This window comes from Coregonus lavaretus (assembly GCF_964263955.1).
Source record: "Coregonus lavaretus genome assembly, chromosome: 3".
NCBI lineage: Eukaryota > Metazoa > Chordata > Actinopteri > Salmoniformes > Salmonidae > Coregonus > Coregonus lavaretus.
Genome location: NC_139990.1, coordinates 14,574,142 through 14,599,221, shown reverse-complemented (window position 1 = coordinate 14,599,221; position 25,080 = coordinate 14,574,142). Strand labels below are relative to the sequence as shown.

Below are 25,080 nucleotides of genomic sequence, written 5' to 3'. Positions count from 1 at the left end.
CCAGGAGTGGTTTGCATTCAGTGGCTACATCCCAAATGACACCCTATTCCCTATATAGTGCACTACTTTTGACCAGGGCCCACAGCCCAACAAGTATCTCTGCTCTCCTTAGCAGGATCATCATATGGTAGGTTAAGGTTTAGGCCAGGATTCAAACCAACACAGATTTAACAACCTGCACACAGCGATTGATTTTTAAAGGCAATTTCCTGTTGGCTGAAAACGATGCCAATGTCAGCTGGAGCAGAAATCACCTTTAAAAGTCAAACTCCTGAGTGGCGCAGCGGTCTAAGGCACTGCATCGCGGTCTAAGGCACTGCATCGCAGTACTTGAGGCGTCACTACAGCCGACCGTGACCGGGAGACTCATGAGGCGGCACACAATTGGCCCAGCGTCATCCAGGTTAGGGGAGGGTTTGGCCGGCTGGGATTTCCTTGTCCCATCGCGCTCTAGCGACTCCTTGTGGCGGGCCGGCGCCTGCAAGCTGACTTAGGTCAGCACATTGGTGCGGCTGGCTTCCGGGTTAAGCGAGCAGTGTGTCAAGAAGCAGTGCAGCTTGGCAGGGTCGTGTTTCGGAGGATGCATGGCTCTTGACCTTCGCCTCTCCCGAATCTGTATAAAATGTATACATATATATTTTTTAAAGTCAAATGCAGAGCACAGGTAACTTATCTGTTTGTTTGAATCCCAGCCTCTATGTTAAATTCCGCTAAAGTGCAATATCATCCCAAGTGGGCATTAGCATGCTGGCCTGAACACAGTCAAAACACTTAGAACACAGCACAGCTTGTAGCCAGCCAGCCGGTCAGTGATGGAAGGAGAGAGAGAGAGGGAGAGAGAGAGAGAGAGATGGAGAAGATGGTGCGTTTGTTTTAGCTCGCACATTTGAGACCATTTCATTGGTCCTAGAGTGAAAACTCCAGAGGTGGGACCAAGTCACTATTATTCGAGTCATAAGCTAGTCTCAAGTCACAAGGTCCAAGTCTGAAGTCGATTTCCAAGTAGAACAGGTTGAGTCTTGAGTCTAGTCCAAGTCGTGCATTCTAAGAGCAAGTCGAGTCGAGTCAAACGTTTTTTCAGCTGCACAAATGTAGCCTGTCATTACAGCCATAAATGGTGATGTATTTTCTAAACGCAAGGTACAGAAATAAACTGCATTTTACACCTGCATTTTGAGCTGAAAGTCATTCATGTTAGCAGTCAATATCAACTAGGGATATCATGTCACATTGTCACTTCTCTGGAGTCCAGACCAAGCAGGATCATACGGCCTACCTGTATACAGTGGGGTTTGCAGAATCGGATGGAAAGCATGATCTGTCTGTAGACATTTTCTTCCTCACAAATATCGTGATTAATTTGCCAGAAATGTCGCCCATTATTATTGAAGGTAGTGCGATGTTACAGCTATCTTTAGACATATAGCCAGTACCACGACTGAGGTACATGTATGTAATTATAACCCACCCAAACTAGGCCTATCTGAAATATGAAAGTGATCAATGAAATCACCAGGTAGCCTATTGTTGTGTCCGTAGCACATTGCTGAACGTTACTTTATATGGATAATATTTATGTAGGAAGGCATAGGCTACATAGGCTTTCCCAGGCAAAACCAGAGGAAATTAAACAAGAGCTTTCTGGTCACTAATCTGGATATGTGCGCACCAATGCTGATGACTGGTCATTGGTCAACAGCGCACCTTTTTGGTTCTGAAGCACAGATTAGATGTTTTTTAAACAAGAATGTGGTGCAATGCCGTAGGCCTATGGTAGTGACCAGATCAAATAAGCAAAGGTATAAATATCAAATACAAATGGTAGGCTATATGTAACCTTTTAAAATATGTATGGGAAAAATATATTTTCCTGATTCAGTTTCATACTGGCAACCCCCCAAAACCTTCTTACTGCGCTAGCTCACCCGACCTGTGTTGATTGACAGTTTGCTGGTCCATTTAGAGGGCCGAGTGTGCATTTCACTAGCCAATCTATTTATTTGCAAGTGCGATACTGAGATATCCTCGGAGACTCTGTGCCACAAAATGAGTGACAAAACGTTACAAAACCTGGCCAGATAATTTCAAGTCCTCAGTCTCAAGTCAAAGACCCGAGTCTTGAGGCTCCAAGTCTAAGTCAAGTCTCAAGTTATTTTATTTTCTATCAAGTCGAGTGAGTCTCAAGTCACCAAATTTGTGACTGGTGTCCACACCTCTGGAAAACTCTGCCCATACACCAGGGGAACCGAGCTAGCGAGCTAAAATGAACGCACCCTGGCAGTCAGTCAGCTAAGGATCCCCTCTCTGTCTACTTAGATCCCTCTCTTTATCTGCCTCAAAGCCACAGACGAGGACCAAAACAAAACAAAGGGCAAAGAGAGTGAGTCAGATATGGTACTGTAACGGATACGCCCCAAATGGCATCCTATTCCCAATACAGTGCACTATTTTTGACCAGAGCCCTACAGGTCTTTTATAACTTTCAATTTCAGTAGGGCGGTGGAGAGGAGTAATCTCATTCTCAACCATCTTCAAAGACGATGAGGTAGAGTGAGATAACGGGTGTGTCCCAAATGGCACCCGATTCCTTTTCAAGTGCACTATTTTTGACCAGGGCCCACGGGGGGTTTGTGGGGATTTGCACTTTTCAGACTATTCCATAGGTTCCATAGCACCAGGCAAGATCGTTAAGTATTTGAAAGAAAACAAATAGTATTTGAACCCAGGTCTGAGCAGACCTAGAAGGAAGACCTTGAGCCCTTACAACAACTCTGAGGTGGCATGGAGCAGGGTGTAGTGGGGAACGCTGTGTTTCCCTAGGCATGATATCCATCCACTGATTATTGAAATGGAGAAAGCAAAACTCAGGCCACAGGCCTCGGGACTCAGAGTGGAACATTTGAGTCTTGTCTGACGTGTAATAGCCCATGAAATGTTTGTGTGTGTAGGGTGAGACTGCAAGTTAGAGAAAGAAACTGGTGACTAAGACTTTCATGAAGAGTGACTGGCCTAACATGGAATAGGTCAGGATGGAGAAAGCATGGATGGACAGACACACAACAATCATTATCAATCATTGGTTGAGGATATACTGTATGGAGATACTATATATTGCACTACATAGGTAATAGGCTTCCATTTGGGACAAAGACACTGTATGCTTTAATGGGATGGGAATATGAGGGTGGTAATAGTTTAGTTATTCAACTGTGCAGGAGTTATATGTTTGAACTAGGCTGTGTCGTTAAAATGCATCATAGCTTTTAAAAAGACGTGCTGCAAATCTCACACCCTATCCTGCCTATACACATTTGGTATCTTCCCTAAGGTTTGACCAACACATAGCAAGTATTTTTTGTCCTAATGTAAGGTCTGTGCAAGTGTATTTCTATCCAAAGCTGCTTTACAAATGACTTAGGGTTACTTTGTTCACTGGAGGAAAACGGGAGACAGCAACCACTGAAAACAACCCTACGTCTAACTGGCAAGCCTCACTTACAATATAGCCTAGGCTTATTTGGTAAAACTATTCCTTTACTTTGAGACAATTTGTACATTTTAAAACCACGCAATCCTTATTTTTCTTTCCTTCCGTCTCTATTTTTTGATTTAAATGCTAGCCTGGCAGCTGCCCCTTCATGGAAATAAAACACATGCAATTCATGGAAGAAGAACAAAATCCACAAGGAAACAAAAGTACACCACACCATTGGCTTTGTTTCGAAGAAAACTCAAGCCTCTGGAAGATGGCATTTTGTCTGGTAAACCTTCTCCCTTTCAGAGTACCACGTGTGTGACTTAAGGTACCACAGTGTCCCATAGGACTGGTCAAAAATAGTGCACTATATAGGGAATAGGGTGCCATTTGGGACCCAGTTTAGGCTATTCAGCACAGTGAAAGATCAACACTGACAACTTTCCTATACACAGTGCTGTATCTACACACTGACACTGTCTACTCAACCTTTCAAATCAAACAATCACCACTACAAATACTCAATCAAATCAAATAATTTCCGCAACATGAATTCATTAAAATCTACACAATCAATCATCACAACCATGATTCAATACTAATACTGATATTTTAAGCTCTTGCATTGAACAGTAAGAAATTCCTGGACTCATGAGTGAATAAGCAGGAAATTCGGAATCTTCCAACCAGGATTTCTGGACAGCTTGAGAATTTGGGGAAAGTTACCAGAATTTTGCAGTCAAAGTGGGAATAACAACCAACCATGTAGAACCCAATTTGTTCCATCTCGGTTTTCCCCTCAATAAAACAGGATTAGGCTAAACGGTGTATTACACTCAAATTGCTCCTGACACAACGCATTCCGGGTTCAAAATGGCAGACATTTTTTAAAAACACCTCTTGGTAGCATACCATGCAAGTCCCTGTACAAATCCAATAACGTTTACAAAGTTAGCTATCACATTAAAGTCAAAGGAAAAGAGTGTGGCAAAGTCTGCATCCCAAATGGGGCCTTATTCCCTATATTGTTAACTACTTTTGACCAGAGCCCTATGGGTCAGTTTCAGTTGTCCGAATGGACAAGGTAAAAAGAATCACGCAGAAATCACAATATCAAACAATTAGGCTATTCGGATCAGAATTGAATCAATGTGTCCTCCCAATCTCTGCAGAGCGCATCAGAGTATAATTATCGTAGGCCTGCATTGACAAGCACGAGCGGTCTTTCAATCATGCAGTCGCGAGATGCGTTTTTGAGATCAAAGCCAGCCTAGCCACATATGCACATTTTGTTGATAATCATTGCTAGTTAGTGAGTTTTTGCCCAGCTCATTTTTGGTCAACAATGAAAATCCTGGAAAAGTCATGGTGTGTGCATCACCTGTGTGTGGCAGTTGGCCATTGCTAGAGGAGAGAGAGATATATTTGTGCAGCACATAAAATAATGATATACAACAGACTAACTGGAGAGCCAATTCAAAACATATTGTGTAGTTTGGCTGATTATCTCGGTAGTTAACTATTTAGCTAATAGCATGTATTAATGTCATTGTCATGTCTGATGTCCTAAAATAACTTTCCACCGGCACTCGTGTATAACCGCAAATGGCCGACACGCAGTTGATATGGGTGCACTGTTGATGAAATCAACTAATGCTGCATACTCCGATTGTAAAACCATCTCTCAAGCGCTCAAAATTGACTAGGCTTCTTCTCTATTCAAGATTGCCCATGTAATTCTGACAAAGTTACAAAAATATTCCTAGAATAGCCTAATTGACAATTAACTCCTATGCTGTCAATATCTCCCCTGAACACTGGCTATTTTAACCTTACAAATAAATAAACATCTTAGTTAGCTACCTCGCACACCTTAGCCATTGGATCCCTGGTTCATTGAATGAGGGAATTATTTTATAAAGACATAAAAAGTATTTGGTTGTAATTGTAATGTTGCAGGGTGGCCAACCATCCTCCAGGAGATTCCAGGAGAGCTACTGGGTGTGCAGGCTTTTTCTCCAGCCCTGCTCGAACACACCACATTGTAAAAAATCAGCTGCTCAACAGGATCTTGATAAGCTGACTGGTGTGTTTGAGCACGGTTGGATCAAAAGCCTGCACACCCTATAGCTCTCCAGATGGAGGGTTGACGAACCACAGTGCAGTATTTTAATTTGTGGAGGGTTAAGTGCCTTGCTCAAGGCCACAACGGCAGGAGATACTGTATAATACATGGGACCAGAGACCAGCAGCTTTCCATTGTCAATACCAGTGATAATAATTAATGTTATTTTGTGAAGTGGTTCCTTGTATCATACAACACCATTTTCTGTCACCTATTTGGCCCATGATGTAACAGACCTTTTTTGGGGGGGACAAGTGACTTCAGCTTTCGGACAAGTAAAAAAATCAGTCCTACTTGTCCAAAGGCCAAGTGGCTAAAAAGGTTAATGTCAAGCCCTGCGTTCAGGTTCAATGTCATGTTTGTGTTCAAGTTTAAGCTCAAGCTTAGGTCAAGACCTGTACATGCAACTACTAGAGAAGTACAAAAGACATTCCCTACCATGATGAATAAAGGGTCTGAAACTGAAGACCAACAAGTCCAGGATGTTAGGCCTACTGCTGCTAGGTAGCTCTCTCTCTGCTCTCCCCCTCCCCTCTGTCTGTTTTTGATAGCAGGAGTGAAGTCTGGTGTGCGGGAGTCAGGGTTCCAGCTGCAGCTCATTCACCATAATCACCTCAGCCTTTAAGACCCGGTCAAACTTACCACTCATCGTCAGATCATAGTCAAGACGACCATGTTAGTCTCGCGGCCGACTCAACCTGCTTGTTTTCGCTCGTTGTGTTTTTGGCCTGTTCTATTTACTTTTCTCCTGTGCCACAGATTATTGGAACCTGACTCCTGCCTCCGCTTCACTCCTGCCACCACCATCCTGCTTTCCACTACCGGACCTCCCTTTTGGACTCACCACGGATACTAGGACATTACGGTACCACACCTGCTCTGAACCTGGATCTGTTACCCTCCCTGTAACCTGGACTTGCTCTTCCCCTATTATTGGAAACCTGGACAAATTGAACATTGTAAATAAACCTGTTAAACCTTCTCTGGCTCGGTGTAGTTGTCTGCATTTGGGTTCAAATCCAGTTTAATCATGACAGTATGATCTGACCATGATGAACCCAGCAGACTGTAGCTCGGATACCAACCCAGAGTGCACTCAAATTCGGACTGCCATAGCCAATCAGGGCATTTTACTTGGCCAACATGATACTTGTTTAAGACTATTTCTGAGAACAGTCAGATGCTGTTTAATCAGATTCAATTACTCACCCATCAAGTGTCGGTCCTTACTACCCACATTAATAATGCACCCCTCGTTCATGGCATACAAACTGCTCCTCCAGCCCAGATCAGAGAGCCTTTTGTTCCTGCTCCAGAGCGCTATGACGGGAACATGGGAACCTGTGGTGATTTTTTGACTCAATGCTCGCTAGTGTTTGAACAACAGCCCCTCACCTACGCCTCAGAGAGAGCCCGTATTGCCTACTTTATCAACTCTACTAGCGGTTCCTGGGGATCCGCGGTCTGGGAGAGTCAGTCGGACATTTGCAACGCTTACGTTGCCTTCACCACTGAGATGAGGAAGGTTTTCGACCACCCCGTACGGGGCAAGGAGGCTGCTAAACGGTTGTTGTCTCTTCGGCAGGGGTCTCGCAGTGTGGCGGAGATGGCAGTGGAGTTTCGGACGTTAGCGGCAGTGAGTGGTTGGAATGACGAGGCATTACAAGGAGTGTTCATTAATGCTTTGTCTGAGACTTTGAAGGATGAATTGGTGTCATATGATGAATCGCCTACGCTGGATAACCTTATTTCACTCACCATCCGGTTGGATAATCGGATTCGGGAGCGCCGCCGGGAGAGGAGTGTTAGTTCCAAGCAACCTGTCTGTCGTCAACCAACTCCTCCCCGCCTCTTCCCTACGGAGAAGGCCGAGTCTTCCCGAGTCGATACTAGGAGCACTGAACCCGAAGCCATGGAGGTGAGACGTGCACGGTTGTCCTCAGAGGAGCGTGCACGTTGTATTCAGGTTCGGGCCTGCCTGTATTGTGTAGAAGCTGGTCATTTCGTTCCTTCCTGCCCAGTTCGTCCGGGAAAAGGGCCGGCTCATCATTAATGGGAGAAGTTTTGGTGAGCCGAACAGCGGATTCTTCCTCTTCTCCCCGCATTCTGCTCCAGGCATCCCTCCAGTGGCAGGTCCAGGATTTCCCTGTTAGTGCGCTGGTTGACTCTGGTGCCGATGAAAGCTTTTTGGATCGAGAGTTGGCTCAACAAATGGAGTTAGAGACTGTTCCTATGGACCGTCCGCTGCAGGCTAAGGGTCTAAATGGACAATTGTTGACCCGTATTACTCATCAGACTGTCCCTGTTTGTCTCAGTGTCGGGTAATCATCAGGAGAGCATTCAATTTCACATAATTGACTGCCCACAGACCCCCCTGGTCCTTGGTATTCCCTGGCTCATAAGACACAATCCACACATTGATTGGGTGACAGGTAGAATTGTTTCATGGAGCACATTTTGTCATGTGAACTGTTTGTGTTCTGCTCAGACCCCTGCCAGCACTGTGCCTCAACCTCCACTGGAGTCCATGGATCTCTCTGCTGTCCCTGACGTGTATCATGACCTGGCATCCGTTTTCTGCAAACACAGAGCTACTTCTCTTCCTCCTCACCGGCCATACGACTGCGCCATTGACCTCCAGCCAGGAGCCTCTCTCCCTAACAGTCGCCTGTACAATCTCTCCCGCCCGGAGACGGAGGCTATGGAGAACTACATGCGGGACTCCTTGGCGGCAGGTATTATTCGTCCTTCCTCGTCACCTGTAGGAGCGGGATTCTTTTTTGTTGGAAAGAAGGATAAGACCCTCAGACCCTGTATTGATTACCGTGGACTTAACAACATCACCATTAAGAACAAGTATTCTCTGCCTTTGATTAATTCTGCTTTTCCCCTCCTTCATGGTGCTACCATCTTTACGAAACTGGATCTACGTAATGCGTATCACCTGGTGCGCATTCGTAAAGGTGAAGACTGCCTTCAACACACCCTTGGGACATTTTGAGTATCTGGTCATGCCTTTTGGTTTGTCTAATGCCCCTGCTGTTTTTCAGGCACTCGTGAATGATGTCCTTCGGGACATGTTGAATCGTTTTGTTTTTGTCTATCTGGATGATATCCTGATTTTCTCAGAGTCCTCCCAGGAACATGAACTGCATGTGCGCCAGGTGTTGCAAAGGTTGTTGGAGAACAAACTATTTGTGAAGATGGAGAAATGTGAATTTCATGTGTCTGAGACCTCTTTTTTGGGTTACATAATAGCTCAGGGGGAGTTGCGGATGGACCCAGCTAAGATCTCCGCGGTCACGGACTGGCCAGCCCCCTCCACCCGCAAACAACTTCAACGATTCCTGGGGTTTGCGAACTTCTACAGGAGGTTCATCAAGGACTACAGCTGCATTGCGGCACCACTCACCGCTCTCACCTCCATCTCACTACCGTTCGCTTGGAATGAAGGGGCCGAATCAGCGTTCGAAGAACTGAAACATCGCTTCGCCTCGGCTCCCATTCTGATGCAGCCGGACCCCGACCGCCAGTTTGTCGTGGAGGTGGATGCATCCGACACTGGGGTAGGTGCGGTGTTGTCACAACGGTCTCCTGAAGATAACAAACTGCATCCCTGTGCTTTTCTTTCACGGAAGCTTTCTCAGGCAGAGAGGAATTATGATGTTGGAAATCGTGAACTGCTCGCCGTTAAGCTGGCTCTCGAGGAGTGGCGGCATTGGTTGGAGGGGGCGGAACAACCCTTCGTCGTTTGGACGGATCACAAGAATCTGGCATACATCCAGTCAGCTAAGCAGCTCAATCCCCGTCAAGCCAGGTGGGCACTATTTTTTGGGAGATTCAATTTCTCTGTCTTACCGTCCTGGGTCACGCAACGTCAAGCCTGACGCCCTGTCTCGTGTTCATTCTGCTGTTGATACTGGTAGTAACCCTGAACCCATCTTGCCTCCTACCTGCAGTATTGCGGCCATTACATTACAAGGGATTGTTAGACAGGCTCAACATCATCAAGCTGACCCTGGGAGCGGTCCTCCTAACCGGTTGTTTGTCCCTGAGTCTGTTCGCTCCCAGGTACTTCAGTGGGCTCACTCGTCTCCCCTTACCTGTCACCCTGGAGTTACTCGGACCCTTGACTTTGTGCGACGGAAGTTCTGGTGGCCCAGGATGGAGGCGGACACTCGAGCCTTCATTGCTGATTGTACGGTATGTGCACGAAGTAAGAACTCCACCCAGGCCAGCGCTGGTCATCTACGACCTCTGCCAATACCCAGCCGGCCCTGGTCCCACATTGCATTGGATTTTGTCACTGGACTTCCCCCCTCGTCTGGAAAGACTGTCATTCTTACTGTGATTGATCGTTTTTCTAAGTTTGCTCATTTTTTGGCCCTACCTAAACTGCCCACTGCCAGAGAGACGGCTGATATTTTGGTTGAACATGTGTTCCGCTCTCATGGTCTACCCACTGATATTGTCTCTGACAGGGGTCCCCAGTTTGTCTCCCAGGTATGGAAAGCTTTCTGCAAAGCTTTGGGCATCACATCCAGCCTGTCCTCTGGATATCACCCCCAGACCAACGGGCAAGCCGAGAGAGCGAACCAGGAGATGGAGACCACTCTCCGCTGTGTCACAGGGTCTAACCCTGGGTCTTGGCGCTCCATGCTCCCCTGGGTGGAATATGCTCATAACACCTTGACTAACGCTTCCTCTGGTTTGTCTCCCTTTCTGTGTGCTCTGGGTTATCAACCTCCCCTGTTCCCTTCTCAAGAGAGGGAACTGGCGGTACCCTCGGTGCAGTCCCACATGCGCCGCTGCTTCAAGGTCTGGAGGAAGGCCAGGGTAGCTCTGTCCCGAGCTTCGTCGTACAGGCAGAGGCAAGCCAACCGTCACCGGTCCCAGGCTCCCGGTTACTCTCCTGGTCAAGAGGTATGGCTTAAGTCACGTGATCTTCCATTGAAAGTAGAATCTAAGAAGATGGCGCCGCGTTTTATAGGACCGTTCAAGATACTGTCTATTGTTAACCCCTGCGCGGTTAAACTACAGCTTCCTGCCTCCCTACGGGTTCATTCCACTTTTCATGTGTCCCAGATCAAGCCTGTGTCTGTCAGCCCTCTGTGCCCGCCCTCTCGTCCCCCTCCTCCGCCCAGGATCGTGGGTGGGGGTCCTGTCTACACTGTCCGGCGACTTCTGGATGTTCGCCGCCGGGGTCGTGGTTTCCAGTACCTGGTGGATTGGGAGGGTTATGGTCCTGAGGAACGTTCCTGGGTTCCCAGGAGCTTCATTGTGGATCCTGCTCTGGTCCGTGATTTTCATAGGTTACATCCGGATAAACTCCGTCGGCCGCCGGGTGGCGTCCGTAGAGGGGGGGGTACTGTTAGGCCTACTGCTGCTAGGTAGCTCTCTCTCTGCTCTCCCCCTCCCCTCTGTCTGTTTTTGATTGCAGGAGTGAAGTCTGGTGTGCGGGAGTCAGGGTTCCAGCTGCAGCTCATTTACCATAATCACCTCAGCCTTTAAGACCCGGTCAAACTTACCACTCATCGTCAGATCATAGTCAAGACGACCATGTTAGTCTCGCGGCCGACTCAACCTGCTTGTTTTCGCTCTTTGTGTTTTTGGCCTGTTCTATTTACTTTTCTCCTGTGCCACAGATTATTGGAACCTGACTCCTGCCTCCACTTCACTCCTGCCACCACCATCCTGCTTTCCACTACCGGACCTCCCTTTTGGACTCACCACGGATACTAGGACATTACGGTACCACACCTGCTCTGAACCTGGATCTGTTACCCTCCCTGTAACCTGGACTTGCTCTTCCCCTATTATTGGAAACCTGGACAAATTGAACATTGTAAATAAACCTTCTCTGGCTCGGTGTAGTTGTCTGCATTTGGGTTCAAATCCAGTTTAATCATGACACAGGAGACCCATCATCACATAATGACCTGCCATATAGACATTATTAATGAAACCACTGTATCAGAGCCGATTTAAGAAGCATTTTCAAAGGAATTTGACATTTAAGAGGCACAGAATTTCTGTTAATTGGATCTTCCTTCTTCATGATCTTAGAGGGAGAGCATGATGCACATCTTAAGACTAGAGGTAACAGTACCAGTTAAGTAACACTTTACTTGAAGGTGTTATAGGCTGCATAAGGCCTTCATAACGCCAGTCATGAGTGTTGCGGTATCATTCACAATAGCGTAGGGGTTAGGGATGGTCATGGGGAAAGGGTCCAAATTATAGATATCAGAAGACCCAAGAGATGTTAAGAATGTTACTCTACCAAACAGTAGTGAGGAAAAAACCCTGCACACTCCTCGTAATAGTATTTTTAGAATGTTAGTTGGTAAGTCCACCCTAAATAATCTATTTTTAAAAAACAGTACAGCTCATTTAGCAAATAGCACTAAAACACAGGACCGGACCATGATGCACAAGTATAAGGTAACAGACAATGTGCTTTGTTTCAAGAAATGTTGACTGCTATTATTCTCCATTTTTGTTTGATTCGACCCTTGCACACAATGAGGAAACCACTGGCTCATTCATTCCACAAACATGGAAAATAAATTGGTAACTGTAATAGAACATGACATATCAAAGCTCAGTCGGCATTAAATCCAGCATCTGAAGAGATATTAACTGGGTCTCCTGGGGGCATTTGGGAACCATTGGGAAAACTGGTAAATAATGGCTACATGGCACTACATGTTCACAAAAAAATGCTAATGGAGAGATTGTGTTATTATCCCCACAGAGCATGTTTGATGGGTTGGTTTGTTGTTTAAACGGTTTAAGAGCATGCTATAAAAGCATAGTTATGTAGTGGCAGTCGGACTATATTCTTGACCTGATACGTACCCTGCATGGCATGATGCTGGTTTTGTTTGCATGATGTTGAAAGGTATATGAGTTGTGTTATGACTCACTCTATGTCAAATCCAGTAGCTCCATGTGTGCCGGGAAAGAGTCCGGTCAAAACTAGTAGTTCACTATAGGGAATATGATGCCATTTGCTGAGCAGACAAAATGTCACATGACATTTCGGCTACAGTAGCCTACACTGATACACATGCCTATGTCATATCCTTAATACACATTCCTTAATGATTTGCATTTAATGATTTCTTATTGGCATTTAAAATTATTGCATCATTATGAGACTATTGCCTAATATATATATATTTGCTTAATCGACAGGTAATTATGTAACTAACAATAGGGCTCTGGCCAAAAGTAGTGCACTATATATGGAATAGGGTGCCATAAATAGAGAATACTCTGTTCAGCGGTAGTGCACTAAATAGGGGACACTCTGGTCAAAGTAGTGCACTAAATAGGGAATAGGGTGCCATTTGGAACGTATTCATTGTTAATAGGATTCATATAATAATAATGGTTCAATATTATCAGAAGTTATCCTGCAAGCCCACTGATAGTACAGGCCAACTGAGGACATTCGAAAGGCTGCTATAATGCCGTGTCAAACTAACAAACTCGAAGTTTCAATAGCCTGAATACAGAACCCTGGCAGATCAGAGGATAGGACATTTACGTAATCCAGTGGCTATCAAACATCCACTGCGGGCGTGCTTTGGCGCTTTCAATGGGGCTACATTAGGCTATAGCCCGGTTAATTTACACTAGGGCTAACTCGTGTCACAAATTATCCTAATGCATTTCTAATCGATGTAGGTGTTATAAATCTACTCATACCGTCAGGTCAGCTGTTGATTTTTTCACCAGTTCTCAAATTGACTTCAATTTTCACACGGCAACGCTGCAAAGGCTGTCGTTTGACCTGAAATACCCCCAGCCAGAATGGCAGAATCCATGATCGCGGAGAATTCTGATACATTGCATGTCCCGAAATTCTATCTACGGCAACTCTGGAGGGACAATTTAATTCAGAGGCACTTTGATACGTGGTTGCGGAACATGTTTATCAAATCGACGTGTCGTTACATTGTAACCATTCGATCGAAATGTTGTTACATTGGAACTATCCACAGTGTTAATAGAGTTTTAAATCATAATTCGCTTTCCACAATGAAATAAAAACGCATTTACAGCACTTTGTAGCCTATTTAGGCTAATAGAAGAATGAGTTACGTTGTAAAGTTATTGACCAAAATAATCATAAAGTCAAAGTGGCTACTTCAAAATATGACTGATATGCTTTCAATAGGCTAGTCCACCTGCACAGTGCACAATCAAATTATTTTGCCTACTTAGACAATAGCCTGCTTGACAAAGTTGTATTCAAATTCGGGGCAGACTATCCAGATGTTCCGGCAAGCGCTTGTGAATTAAAAATATCCCTAGTCTGTGAGTCTGAAGACAGACGGGCAACAAACAATAATCCATATATAAATAACGTTACTTGTTGACTGGCTAATGACATGCAGCAGTTGTAGCCTAATTCTGATGCAATCTGTAGCATACACAGCAGATATTCGAAAAGAATCTGCCGATTCTGCCCCAAAATTATTTCACATCCGCCCACATTATCAAACCTTGATATCAGACCGCCATTAGCCTGAACAACACCAACTCAACAGAGCTTATACAAAAACTATTCGACAAAGTCAACAATACTCAGGCAAAGTGAGTTTCTTTTTGAGAGACGAATGAACAGTCTAGCGACTTCTTGAATGTCTGTCTACAAACGGACGTCATTTTTTCGAAAGCATTTTTTTCCCTGCACTGGAATATTGACGTTTCAAAGAAGAACATAAAAATGGGGCAACATACCACATACGCAGGTCGGCAAACAGAAATGTTATTTTCCAACACTCCACTGGTGCATTCCTCTCCAACTGAGTTCGCGCGGGTGTAGTCAGTTTTCGTCTACCTGCGTGCAGGAAGAGCGGGGTCAAACGGATGCAACGCGTGCCCTGGATTGACCTGACGAAGCGAGTATGCGAGAAAGTCTGGGTTGACAAATGTACTGTAGCTACTGACAACTGCAGCGCTCGGATTAATCGCTATGGGGAATCAGAGAGCTGTTTTTTGAATCCCTGTCAGCCAGGAACCAAACCAAGCCTCGCCCCTACTAGCCTACAGTCGTGGTCAAAAGTTTTGAGAATGACACAAATATTCATTTTCACAAAGTCTGCTGCCTCAGTTTTTATGATTGCAAATGTGCATATACTCCAGAATGTTATGAAGAGTGATCAGATGAATTGCAATTAATTGCAAAGTCCCTCTTTGCCATGAAAATGAACTTAATCCCCCCAAAACATTTCCACTGCATTTCAGCCCTGCCACAAAAGGACCAGCTGACATCATGTCAGTGATTCTCTCGTTAACACAGGTGAGAGTGTTGCCGAGGACAAGGCTGGAGATCACTCTGTCATGCTGATTGAGTTAGAATAACAGACTGGAAGCTTTAAAAGGAGGGTGGTGCTTGAAATTATTGTTCTTCCTCTGTTAACCATGGTTACCTGCATGGAAACACGTGCTGTCATCATTGCTTTGCACGAAAAGGGCTTCACAGGCAAGGATATTGCTGCTAGTAAGATTGCACCTAAATCAACCATTTATCGGATCATCAAGAACTTCAAGGAGAGAGGTTCAATTGTTGTGAAGAAGGCTCCAGCAAGCGCCAGGACCGTCTCCTAAAGTTGATTCAGCTGCGGGATCAGGGCACCACCAGTGCAGAGCTTGCTCAGGAATGGCAGCAGGCAGGTGTGAGTGCATCTGCACGCACAGTGAGGCGAATACTTTTGGAGGATGGCCTGGTGTCAAGAATGGCAGCGAGGAAGCCACTTCTCTCCGGGAAAAACATCAGGGGACAGACTGATATTCTGCAAAAGGTACAGGGATTGGACTGCTGAGGACTGGGGTAAAGTCATTTTCTCTGATGAATCCCCTTTCCGATTGTTTGGGGCATCCGGAAAAAAGCTTGTCCGGAGAAGACAAGGTGAGCGCTACCATCAGTCCTCTGTCATGCCAACAGTAAAGCATCCTGAGACCATTCATGTGTGGGGTTGCTTCTCAGCCAAGGGAGTGGGCTCACTCACAATTTTGCCTAAGAACACAGCCATGAATAAAGAATGGTACCAACACATCCTCCGAGAGCAACTTCTCCCAACCATCCAAGAACAGTTTGGTGACGAACAATGCCTTTTCCAGCATGATAGAGCACCTTGCCATAATGCAAAAGTGATAACTAAGTGGCCTTTGGGAACAAAACATCGACATTTTGGGTCCATGGCCAGGAAACTCCCCAGACCTTAATCCCATTAAGAACTTGTGGCCAATCCTCAAGAGGCGGGTGGACAAACAAAAACCCACAAATTCTGACAAACTCCAAGCATTGATTATGCAAGAATGGGCTGCCATCAGTCAGGATGTGGCCCAGAAGTTAATTGACAGCATGCCACGGCGGATTGCAGAGTTCTTGAAAAATAAAGGTCAACACTGCAAATATTGACTCTTTGCATAAACTTAATGTAATTGTCAATAAAAGCCTTTGACACTTATGGAATGCTTGTAATTATACTTCAGTATACCATAGTAACATCTGACAAAAATATCTAAAAACACTGAAACAGCAAACTTTGTGAAGACCATTCTCAAAACTTTTGACCACGACTGTGTGTCTGCTGCAAAAATTAACATAAACAAGTTTTCTTCTGACAGATGTAGTCTAAATTGAAAACATGTACATTCATACAGTTATAACTTTAACAATATTGAATTCACTTACTCCCAAAATAATATTATTGTGTCTGTGTCTGACTGTGTGTTTGTGTGTGTGTGTGTGTGTGTGTGTGTGTGTGTTTTCATAGCACCAGTATGCGCCTGTCCTCAAACAACATGCATGCTAGACCATGTATGTAGTAGGTATTCTGTAATGACAATTGACATTTATCTATCTTGGACCTTGACCTGGTTGGAAGAATCAGTTAACCTTTGTGTGTCTGTGTCTGTGTGCTTATGCATGTGTGTGTGTTTTTATCTCATAGCATCAATGTGCTCCTCTCCTCAAATTGTAGGCTGCTATGTACATGGCTAGACCACTGAATATACAGTAGTAGGTTTACTTGTAATGTAATTGATCCAATTTCTCTCTCTTGGACCTTGACCTGGTTGGAAGAATCCCCTCAACTGTGAGGGGAATTAGAGGCAGAATCTATCATGGGCCACGTCCCAAATGGCAACCTGTTCCATATGTAGTGCACTAGTAATGGCCAGAACTCTGGTCAAAAGTAGTGCACTACATAGGGAATAGGATGCCATTTGGGACAGGCCATGGTGATATAAAGAAGCAACTGCAGAAAATCATGGCTACTGTACCAACATAAACAACTTGCACTCAGCTGCCAAGTTAAATCCATTTTCCCTAAAGTGTTGCAACAGCACTAAACACCCCTTATCAATTCATAGTAGGGGTGTATTTCAAACACAACACAAGACTGGGCTTAAGCTATGATAAAGTTATATCTACTTCATTATCACAAGTGTAGGCTTAGGCTATGATAAAAGTTATATTATCAGCCAATCACATGAGTAGGCTTAGGCTGTGATAAAAGTGGTATCTACAGTAATCTACCTGGTTTAGTCTTTCTTTGCTGTCCGATATGTTCCAGCCTTGCCATTATGTTTTACTTGGGGCCTCTCCAAGTGTGTTGTAGTGCATCCAGCTATACTGATCAGTCCTGGTCAAGTATCTGTGGCACAGTACTGTCTGTCTGTCAGGCTGGCAGGCCGGCAGGCAGTAGTTCAGACACCAGTCAGTGGGGTTATAAGCTGAAACAGGTGCCCCTCCATTCATAATGATATAATCGGTGTTAACATGTCTCAGTGATGTCAGGTTGTTGGTCGTTTTTGGTGCCGTTGTAACTGCCGTCGTTAAGAGGATGTTTTGGAGACTTGTGTAAAATGTATGTGCGCCTGTGAAAAAATGATTACCTTCTCAGAGGATAATAATTATATTCTATAAATCTATTCTATTCTAGCATATGCCTCATTAAAGACAAGAGGTTATTAAACATCACTCTAACAGTAGCAAATAAATTGACCCTGCTTAGCATTTGGCCATCAATCTTTCTGCTCTCAGTGGCTCACTCACTCACACACTCACTCACTCACTCACTCACTCACTCACTCACTCACTCACTCACTTATAAAAAGCCTGCTGTACAGCTACCCCGGTTAGTACCTTCTCTAAACAGGATACAGCAGCAGAGAGAGAGAGGGAGGATCAGACTAGAGGAGGGACACAGGGAGAGAGCAGCGGGCCAAACCAAAGAAGGTCAAACCACATAACCTCTCACATCCACACAGAGAAAAAAGCCATTGGACAACAACTGCATTCATCTATTCTGTCTCTGTCTGTCTGTCTGTCTGTCTGTCTGTCTGTCTGTCTGTCTGTCTGTCTGTCTGTCTGTCTCAAGTTGGATACAGCAGTCAGTAGCCTTTACCAATACATTTAATGACCTAATGACAGCTGTTGATATAATTTAGTAGGGTAATAATGTGTTTATATGTCTCTATGTGGCTTACTACCATGGTGACTTGAATGTTCCATCTAATCTTTTTTTGGAACCAAGCTTGAGTGGTAGAGAGGTCTAGGTTTCCCACTTTTTGTTATTTTAAACGGAAAACATGTCTGAATAATCTTGGAATGGTGACAGGGGATCCAACTCTTGTACTGTATGGGCCCTGGTCAAAAGTAGTGGACTATATAAGGAATAGGGTGCCATTTGGGATTGGCTTTGGTGGATAAACCAAGCAGACCTACGATTGCAATCCTACTTGGACTGAGGTACCCTCTCTCATCCATAGAATGCTAGACGCTGCCCAGAACCATGCAGTAATCAAACTATTTATCAGGTGTGATGGAGTGCTGTTTTGTGAACTGATAAACGTCCCTCATTTATTCAGGTCACTACACAAAAAAATGCTGGGTTAAAAACATCACAGTGCTGGGTAAATAGTGGACGGAACACACTTGAGGTTATTTTTGACCCAGCCAGTTGGGTCACTTAGTTAGGTTATTGAGCTATGATCCAGACGGTCAGATCAGAAGACTGGAGGCGTGGCTTAGTAGAGGTGTGGCTTTCAGATATTATATTTGCCCACCCGTGAGAGTAAATATCATTACGGTAAATCTGTTGTGTTGTCAACACATCTTAAGATTGCACACTGACACTTTTGTAGCTTAATGAGGCTTACACAAGTTGAGTTCTTCAAGTGCTTATGTGTATCCCAACATTGAGATAGTTATCACTTTATTATGATATTTAAATTATAATGTTATTGATTGTATATTACAATATGTAATACGCAAAAATATTGAAGGAAATTTTAAATTTGCAGTGAACATAACATGATGAACAGGTTTGACATTTACTCTCACGGGGAACCAAAAATACTTATCTGAAAGCCACGCCCCCAATAGGCTTCGTCTCCTGAAAATAGCCTATGTACTGTATTACATAATAAAAGACCCATCTGCTGGGTTAACCCAGCATGAAAGGTAATAAAAAACTCATTCTGATTGACTGGGCCTAGCTCCCCAGTCATGTGAAATCCATAGATTAGGGCCTAATGAATTTATTTCAATTTACTGATTTCCTTATATGGACTGTAACACAGTAAGATCGTTGAAATTGTTGCATGTTGCGTTTATGTTTTTGTTCAGTATATATACTGTATATAAAGTGGTAACTATCCCAACATTGGAATGTGCACAGGCACTTAAGGAACTCATACTCTTGTGTAAGCCTTACTAAAGCTACAAAAGTGTCAGTGCTCAACCTTAACATGTGTTGACAATACAACAGAACAGATTAACCGGAATTACATTTACTCTCACAGGTGGTCACAAATAACTATCTGAAAGCCATGCCCCTACTAAGCCACACCTCTAGTCTTCAGATCTGACCTGGTGGATCATAGCTCACAATGCAAGCATAAACAACCCAATTTAAAGAAAACAATGGGTTGTTTCTATCACGACTCAGGATAAGACCCAGATGCAGACAGTTCGAAATAGCGAAAGTTTATTTACAAAAACAGGGGGCAGGCTAACGACAGGTCAAGGGCAGGCAGAGGTCCGAAAGGTACAGAAACAGCAGGCAGGCTCAGGGTCGGGGCAGGCAGAGGTCGGTGATCCAGAACAGTGTCACAAGGTACAGAATGGAGGAGACAAAGGCCTGTGAGACATAGGTTTAATCCTAGACACTTGAAAAGTGGGATGAATACGGAGGGTACGGGACAACAGAAGACGAACAGCAGAGGGGATGAGAATCTTGGAGATGGGGAAAGGGCCGATAAAACGGGGGGATAGAGCCATACCCTCTGCCCGAGACGATAATGGGGAGCCGGGGTCCGGTGACGGTCCGCCTGTCGTCGATACCTGGAGGTGGTCTTGAGAAGAACCGACCGGGCTCTCTTCCAGGTACGGCGACAGCGGCGGACGAACATCTGGGCCGAGGGTATGCTGACTTCTTCCTCTTGCTCTGGGAAGAGCGGGGGCTGATATCCTAGGGAGCACTCAAAAGGCGAGAGACCAGTGGCCGAGCAAGGGAGGGTGTCACGGGCGTACTCTACCCATACGAGCTGCTGGCTCCAGGTGGTGGGATTGGCGGAGACAAGGCAGCGAAGAGCCGTCTCCAGGTCCTGATTGGCTCGCTCCGACTGGCCGTTAGACTGGGGGTGGAACCCGGAGGACAGGCTGGCCGACGACCCAATGAGTGTGCAGAACGCCTTCCAGAACTGGGACGAGAACTGAGGACCCCGGTCGGAGACCATGTCCACCGGGAGTCCATGGATCTGGAAGACGTGCTGCACCATGAGCTGGGCCGTCTCCTTGGCTGAGGGTAGCTTGGGGAGAGGAATGAAATGGGTGGCTTTGGAAAACCGGTCCACCACGGTAAGGATAACCGTGTTGCCATCAGACGGGGGGAGACCAGTGACGAAGTCCAGGGATTTATGTGACCAGGGACAGTGAGGGACAGGAAGTGGTTGAAGGAGGCCAGCCGGAGCTTGCCGAGGAGTCTTATTCTGGGCACACATGGTGCAGGCGGCGACGAATGCGGAGACATAAGGAACCAAGGTGGGCCACCAAAAACGTTGTCGACAAAGGCCAGGGTCCGACGGGAGCCAGGATGGCAGGCCAGTCAGGAGGAATGAGCCCATTTTAGAACTGAGGGATGGGCAGAGTCCAGGACAAATATCCCCTCACGGACCCGGATCTCTATACCCCAGATGAGTGCAGCCACGAGACAAGAGGTAGGGAGGATGGTCTCGGGGTCCGATGGTGTAGATGTGTGACAATGCATCCGGCTTCACATTCTTGGACACCGGGTAGTAGGAGATGGTGAAGTTGAATCCGGTGAATAGCAGGGCCCATCGAGCTTGCCTGGAGTTGAGGCACTTGGCGGTGCGGGATATTCCAGGTTCTTGCGATCTGTCCATACTATGAATGTAGCCCCCTGAAGAGGCTCGAAAGCTGAGGCGATGAGTGGAAGCGGATAACGGTTTTTAACTGCCCCCTCTAACCAGTGCCTCCACTCCTCCAACGCCATCTTCACCGTAAGTAGTTTCCGGTTACCCACGTCGTAATTCCTTTCCGTGGGGTTGAGACGATGGGAGAGGAAAGCACAGGAACGCAGCTTTTGGTCTTGGGCCGAACGCTGGGACAGGACAGCCCCCACTCCGACGTCCGAGGCGTCGGCCTCCACCACGAACTGTCGGGAGGGATGTGGATGGATTAGGATGGGGGCGGTAGTGAATTGGTGCTTGAGGTCCAAGAACGCCTGGTCTGCAGCTGGAGACCACGTAAATGGGACCTTGGGAGAGGTGAGCGCTGACAGGGGAAAAGCCCTGGTGCTGTATCCCCGGATGAACCGGCGGTAGAAATTGGCGAACCCCAGGAAGCGTTGCAGCTGTGCTCTGGAGGTGGGTTGCGGCCAATCCACCACTGCTGTCACCTTTTCAGGATCCATCTGTATGTTGCCTGCAGCTATGATGTATCCAAGGAAGGAGGTGGTGGAGCGATGGAATTCAAATTTTTCCGCTTTGACTAACAGCTGGTTCTCCAGAAGACGCTGGAGGACTTGTCTGACATGGAGGACATATTCTTGAGCCGAGTGGGAAAACACGAGGATGTCATCAAGGTAGACGAATACGAACCGGTTCAACATGTGCCGGAGAACGTCGTTTACGAGGGCCTGTAACATAGCATTAGCCTTGGTCAGTCCAACGGCATCACCAGGTATTCGTAGTGCCCGCTAGCCGTGTTAAAGGCGGTCTTCCACTCATCCCCTTCCCGTATCCGTACTAGATGGTAGGCGTTCCGGAGGTCCAACTTGGAGAAGATGGTAGCCCCCTGGAGAGGCTCGAAAGCCGAGGCGATGAGTGGAAGCGGGTAACGGTTTTTAACCGTGATGTCATTCAGGCCCCAGTAGTCGATACACGGACGCAGGCTCAGGGTTGGGGCAGGCAGAGGTCGGTGATCCAGAACAGTGTCACAAGGTACAGAACGGCAGGCAGGCAGGCTCAGGGTCAGGCCAGGCAGAATGGTCAAAACCGGGAAAAACTGGAAAACAGGGGCTAGAGCAAAACAGGAGTACGGGAAAACCGCTGGTAGGCTTGATGAGACGAGACAAACTGGCAACAGACAAACAGACAACACAGGTATAAATACACAAGGGATAATGGGGAAGATGGGCGACACCTAGAGGGGGGTGGAGACAAGCACAAAGAAAGGTGAAACAGATCAGGGTGTGACAGGGTCAAATTAACCAAACGTGTGTTCTGTCCAATATTTACCCAAATTGGGTTGTTTTTAATCTAGCATTTTTTTGAGTGTAGGTTTGCTGCTGATGCCCCTGAGTATTGTCCATAGAAATACAGTGACTAAAATGCAAAACATTACTAGTATGTCCCGCTTTTTCTTCCTGGCATGGGTACACTCGATATGGCTGCCGGTCCACCCATAACAGAACGTTTACTTGAAAGGGAAGCTACATTCCAATGTTCAAACATTGCTTTATTCTGTGGTATGCTAGTATGAATATTGGAACAGAGCCGGAATGCCGTTCTAGTACTTCTATTTCTATGGTGTTGTTGTCTGCCTGAGGAGGAAGAGGCATGGAGAGATACAGGTAATCAGTCCAGGATCTAAGAGCTTGTTAATTAAACTCGGACCCCAGATGTCTCACTTCTGTTACTCCCTCATTGTTCTATTGTTTCCCCTCTGTCTAATTTAGATACATACCAGGATCTCTGGGACACATGGTATCCTACTCTTGTGAGTTGATCCAAGTGTAATGTATGAGTTCCGGCCCTGTACTTGCCAAACCGGGGCGCAAACCCTCGGCAACAACAACACTTTGTACTCCCAAATACCTTGCCAAAACCATGTTCTTGGTTGGCCAAGAGTGACACTACTTCAGATCTGCTACACTAGCACAATTCCTGACAGTCATTCACTCCATTTTGTCTTCACACTTGTTGTCAGTACAGCTGATTCCAGTACTAACTTTACTTCATAGTCTTCTTGGATGTCCTGGTCTCACATCTATTAATGTTTTATTACCCATCAAGACAAGTACTAAATGTGAAATTCACAAGTAGCAGAAGTTGAGTCTTTGAGGCCCTGGGGGCCTTCATTACACACAGAGCGTCTATGAATCTAGACTCCACACCCTTTCACCTCTTTACCGTCTGTCTGCCTAACACAATGTGACAAGTATGAGTTTGAGAGAGAAAGTAGAAAAAACTGTCTGCTGACAAAAACACCATCTCTCTACCCTGGAGTCCCCTGACTCCGGTCTAGAAGAGCTTTCCCTGTGTGCGTGTGTGCGTGCATGTGTGTGTGTGCAGATTTCAGTCAAAGTGCCATGCAGTAATGTGAAATACAAATAGGCTAATGTGCTGGGGGAGGCGACCTTGTGAACCCGGCCTCTGCCTGATCCACGGTACCCATATAAATAAAGGATGGGTGCTGCAGCAGCGGAGTACACACAGACACACACTTTGAGTGCTCTCTCCCTCTGGTGACCACAACGTTGTTCTGGGAGCTGTCGCCTGCCGTTAAAATCAACAAGGCTTCTAGACCAATTCACACAGACACGTGGCACACACACACACACACAATCAATAATGTACGGAGGCATTTTACTGTTCACTGTAAAGGTGAACGTAGATTAACTTGGGTGACCCTATAGGTAAATGGCATCATTACTATATATAATACAATGTTTGCACTTCACTTAAAAATGCTATTGCTCACATTACCAGTACTGTATCATGTCTACCACACTGTAATTACAGTGTAAGTGCATATGTAACTACCATATAAATACATTGTGTTATACAATATTGGAGTACTGTAGTTTCGATATGATTTAAGACTATAAGCACAGGACACACCCAGTCTTTAGGGCCAACATAACTTTGTTTTCAGCCTGGGTCAAGGCCTCTACAAACATGCACGCGCGCACACACACACACACACACACACACACACACACACACACACACACACACACACACAGACACTCCAAGTGTAGTTCTCTTCTGATAAGTGATCACAGTGTGAAGGAACCCAGTACACACAGGGCTGGCCGGTTGAAAATGGAGAACCAGATCCAGTTTTGCTCTGGGCGTCAAAGCCCCTCTCTTTCTCCACTCTGCTCTCCAGACCAAAATCCCAATAGCTGGCCGGAGAGTTTAAACACACCAACAGTCATTTCAGCATTGCACACCACCTACTACACTGTCACAAAGGACCAAGGAAGGGATCCTGGTTTCGACCACCATATTCAAGAAGTGTGCATTTGCGTGTATGTGTGTGTGTGTGTGTGTGTGTGTGTGTGTGTGTGTGTGTGTGTGTGTGTGTGATGCTGGCATTTGCTTACAATGGTGAGCGGTAGAAGGGACACTTTATAGCAGAGTTCTACGGCAATGTCTTGTCCTCCATCCCACAGGCATGTTAATAAGCTTGTATTGAGGATGTGAAGGCAGTTGCAAAACATTTGGTCCTGAATGATTACTGGTAATTTAACTGTCTTATTTTTAATCGGTAGGACGCTTTTCAGGGCTTGAAATCCAGCCAAATTATGTAATACGCAACCATCTACTCCCATCTAGTGCTAATATATAGGTACTGCGTCTTCAGTACAACGTGCCTGTGTAAAATATTCACAAATATTTGATACTGTATAATGCAATTCTTTTTTTATAGCAAGTTCTAGAACTGAATACAAATTATCCATGTCAAGATCTAGAATTCCTAATGAGCCACTACTAACCATTACATAATAATTTAGATTTGACCTAATTGATGTCTTGAATGAAGTCTAATTCTTCCAGACCTTGACTTGGAGCTACAGTAAGAGCTGAACATTGCATTTCCTGCTTTCCTGCAACTACATCATTTAGATAACCTGTATTGTCCTCAGTGATTATATTAGTCTCATTTCATGGATACACCATTTCATCACTAGAGGGTGTGCTG

General features: G+C 45.6%; 1 protein-coding gene across 2 annotated transcripts in view; it reads right to left on the bottom strand.

The window, feature by feature from the left end:
• LOC311109292 (thyroid hormone receptor beta-like) overlaps nt 1-14,570 on the bottom strand; it is a 135,793-nt gene extending 121,223 nt beyond the window's left edge. Inside the window, exon 1 of one of the 2 annotated variants that reach the window (XM_084152124.1) lies at nt 14,355-14,570. The gene's annotated coding sequence lies outside the window, so the exon portion shown is untranslated. The remainder of the gene's footprint in view (nt 1-14,354) is intronic. The other variant, XM_084152122.1, reaches the window with a different exon arrangement.
• Nucleotides 14,571-25,080: the final 10,510 nt, after the last annotated feature.